This window comes from Etheostoma cragini, unplaced genomic scaffold (assembly GCF_013103735.1).
Source record: "Etheostoma cragini isolate CJK2018 unplaced genomic scaffold, CSU_Ecrag_1.0 ScbMSFa_897, whole genome shotgun sequence".
Lineage (NCBI taxonomy): Eukaryota > Metazoa > Chordata > Actinopteri > Perciformes > Percidae > Etheostoma > Etheostoma cragini.
In genome coordinates, this window is record NW_023269534.1 from 96263 (window position 1) to 100527 (window position 4265).

At 40.6% G+C, this 4265-nt stretch overlaps 2 protein-coding genes across 2 annotated transcripts in view; both read left to right on the top strand.

Annotated features, from left to right (window-relative positions):
* LOC117941526 overlaps window positions 1-4265 on the top strand; it is a 45487-nt gene that overhangs the window by 15038 nt on the left and 26184 nt on the right. The window lies entirely within an intron of this gene.
* LOC117941517 (tripartite motif-containing protein 29-like) overlaps window positions 1-4265 on the top strand; it is a 44706-nt gene that overhangs the window by 12350 nt on the left and 28091 nt on the right. The window lies entirely within an intron of this gene.

Below are 4265 nucleotides of genomic sequence, written 5' to 3' on the forward strand. Positions count from 1 at the left end.
TATTTATTCATAATCACATTTAAAATCATAACCTTCATTCTGTCTTCTGGTTATAATCATATTTTAGTTGATTACATTATAATAATGTTAACAGACCCACATATCAGCTGGTCCACAGTCTCTAGTTGTTTTTGTTATGACAGACAAGCTCTTAGAAAGCTCTACATGAGATCTGTTGCTGATTTTAACAAACAACAGACTGGAGATGATCTGTAATCTGAACAGATTTAGTCTCTCTGACTTCTAAACGTCACTATCAGCCACACAACACGTGTTCTGGGCAGAATACACCTTCAAATTAAACAAATCACAGTTAAAATCCCTCCAATTAAAAATCAACAAAAAGTTTATAAAAACGTGATGTTAAGTTGATTCTGAACCAATCAGCTGTTAGATCAGCTGAGAGGCCAACGTCTCCCAGCATGCTCTGCTGGGTCCGCCTGGGTCTTACAGTCGATAAAAAGCAACTGTGCTGCCTGAGTCTCAGAACTGAGTCCACTACGGTTCAAAGCAGAGGGTTAAAACTATTTACATGGATGACAGGACTACCCCTTCAAAGGGAGGGAGGGTAATATGTAGTCGTAGCCAGGACAACATACATGCTGTTCAGAAGATAGAGTTACTGCTGGTCAGCCTTCAATGTGGAGAGAAGATCAGAATATAACAACACAGCTATCAGGGCAGGAGGAGGAGGAAACAGCTTGGCTCTGAAACATGTTCACAACGAGGCTGTGTGAATGAGCTGGTGTTTTTTAAGGCTACCACCCTCAGAAAAGGTTTTCCCACATTGTTCACACCAGTACGGCTTCTCTCCAGTGTGAATGCGCTCGTGTCTTTTAAGGCTACCACCGTCAGAAAAGGTTTTCCCACATTCATCACAGCTGTACGGCTTCTCTCCAGTGTGAATACGTTGGTGAGATTGAAGGCTACTACTATGAGAAAAGGTTTTCCCACATTGTTCACACCAGTACGGCTTCTCTCCAGTGTGAATGCGTTGGTGAGATTTAAGGTTAAAACTATGAGCAAACGTTTTCCCACATTGTTCACAGCTGTATGGCTTCTTTCCAGTGTGAATGTGCTCATGAGATTTAAGGTGACTACTCCAAGAAAATGTTCCCCCACATTGCTCACAGGTGTACGGCTTCTCTCCAGTGTGAATGCGATGATGTTTTTTTAGGGTACTCTTCTGTGTGAAAGCTGCCCCACATTGATCACAGCTGTATGGCTTCTCTCCAGTGTGAACTCTCTGATGAATCTTTAAATATGTTGATGTTGTGAAGGTTTTGTCACAGTGCTGACAGCAGTGATATTTGACTCCTCTTCCTCTCTGTTCTAGACAGAAAAACAGAGAGTGAGTTAGTGAGGTGCCGCTGTAGAGATCTATCTTAAACTAGAAACTATGTCCACATTTAGAGCATGTCTGTCGAACATAGTTTGACTGACTTACCTTTCTTGTTATCTGCCAACATCCCCATTATGTAGTTGCATTATGGGAAATTTTACATCCAGTGTTTGTTAGTTTGTGATAAACAGAGATGGCAAAAGTACTCACTTTCCGTACTTAAGTAGAAGTACAGATACTTGTGTTAAAAAATAGTCTGGTAAAAGTGGAAGTACTGATTAAAACTTCTTTACTCAAGTAAAAGTAACAAAGTACAGGCTTGGAAATTTACTTAAAGTATAAAAGTAAAAGTAGCCTTACAAAAGCTACTTGAAGCACGCAAATGTTACTAGAGAGAAGCTGAGGAACTTCAGTGGACATGGAGGACATGGTCTTTATGTGGCAATGGCTACATTTTAAATGGATGTCTGCCAATAAGCCTAAATATATGATTATTATGACAGAAACTGGGACTCCAGGTTAATAAGATTCTGACTTATTAGCAAGATATGAATTCAGTTGTGATTCTGGGAGAAGTCACAGATCCAGTTTTTATTTTTAATCTTTCTCTCATACATGTAAATGAATCTACATTTATGTGTGTGCTCAAATACGGCTTCTAGAAATAAAATAAAGGATTAAAAAATGAATGAGTAAACAGACATTAATGAAGAAGTTCCCCAGCACATTGGCCAGGAGTCCTTCTTGATGTCTACTGTCCCAAACATCTCTCTCAGATAAGGCTGAGGATGATGGGAATGTCTTGCTGTTTTCTTCATTTTCAATCATGTTTCCATCCATACTACTATGTGCTAACGTTAGCGCCCTTCATACTACTATGTTCTAACGTTAGCGCCCTCCATACTACTATGTGCTAACGTTAGCGCCCTCCATACTACTATGTGCTAACGTTGACACCATCCATACTACTATGTTCTAACGTTAGCGCCCTCCATACTACTATGTTCTAACGTTAGCGCCCTCCATACTACTATGTGCTAACGTTAGCACCCTCCATACTACTATGTGCTAACGTTAGCGCCCTCCATACTACTATGTTCTAACGTTAGCGCCCTCCATATTACTATGTTCTAATGTTAGCGCCCTCCATACTACTATGTTCTAATGTTAGCGCCCTCCATACTACTATGTGCTAACGTTGACACCATCCATACTACTATGTGCTAACGTTAGCGCCCTCCATACTACTATGTTCTAACGTTAGCGCCCTCCACTATGTTCTAACGTTAGCGCCCTCCATACTACTATGTGCTAACGTTAGCGCCATTAAGCCTCAATGATTTGCTGTGAATTAATGCACAATGCTGAATCTGTTGAGTTGTCTTAGTCGTGCGTCAAATGCAACGTAGAGCAGATGTATTTCCATCCATTTAGATTGAATATGGTATTGATGACGTAAACCATTATAAGGATAACCCCAGAGAAATGATGTGAAAGTTGAGAATTAGGGCTGGATTAAAGCTGATTCTGGTGTCCAACTTGGCCCCAGGCGACTTCTCTCTAGCTAAGTTTCCATCCACTTGTCAACTGAACTACAGTATCTGAAGTTCGGTAAAAAAAAAACTCATTAACACTCATGCGAATAAAGCTGGTGAAACTGTTGATGCTTCATTAAGACCAATGTGCAACCTAGCTAACAGGTGAAGACCACACCAAAACCACTAGCTAACTTACTTTAAATGTGAAGAACTATAGACCAAAAACAGGCTTAAGTGAACTGACAACTTGAGTTATACGACTTACAGTTCTCAAAGAGGCAGACACACAATCTCAGCTGGTTATCCTCCGGACAGCTTGTCTCCTTTTCATTTCTCTCACTTTTTTTCTCCGTGTAGCGCGCGCACCCGCTCGCGGTGTGTGCCGCGTGTCCACGCTATTTTCCGACATGACAACCTCTTGTAAAAACTAAAGTCACGAGCCAATTTTGTAAAATGTAAGGAGTAGAAAGTACCGATATTTGTGTAAAATGTAAGGAGTAGAAGTAAAAAGTCGCCACAAAATGTATAGTAAAGTAAAGTAGAAATATCCGAAAAATCTACTTGAGTACAGTAACGAAGTATTTGTACTTCGTTACTTCCCATCTCTGGTGATAAACTACTTTTGATCAATTCATGTGCCTCCCTTTTTATTGCCAGCCTTTAGCCAGACGGTATCACATGGGGGGGTCTTCTATTTAAGTAATTTGGAACCATTGTCCCTGATAGGCCTTAGCAATGAGGGGAACCAGGATATGGTGGTCATCCAGGATATAGTATCCAAGAAGGGTTCAAATCAAAGGCCAATAAAGCTTGTTTGTTGAAAACATTTTGTCCACCACAAAAAGACAAGCTCACAAGACAGTTTTTTTTATGTTCCTAAAAAGGATTTTGGGGGTGTACTGGGCCACGCCCATTTTAACCAATCATCACACCATTGTACAGTGGTGTGAAAAAGTGTTTGCCCCCTTCCTCATTTCCTGTTCCTTTGCATGTTTGTCACACTTAAGTGTTTCGGAACATCAAACCAATTTAAACAATAGTCAAGGACAACACAAGTAAACACAAAATGCAATTTGTAAATGAAGGTGTTTATTATTAAAGGTGAAAAAAAATCCAAACCATCATGGCCCTGTGTGAAAAAGTGATTGCCCCCTAACCCTAATAACTGGTTGGGCCCCCCTTAGCAGCAACAACTGCAACCAAGCGTTTGAGATAACGTGCAATGAGGCTTTTACAGCGTCCTGGAGAAATTTTGTCCCACTCATCCTTGCAGAATTGTCCTAATTCAGTTACATTAGAGGGTTTTCGAGCATGAACGGCCTTTTTAAGGTCGTACCACAACATCTCAATAGGATTCAGGTCAGGACTTTGGCTAGGCCACTCCA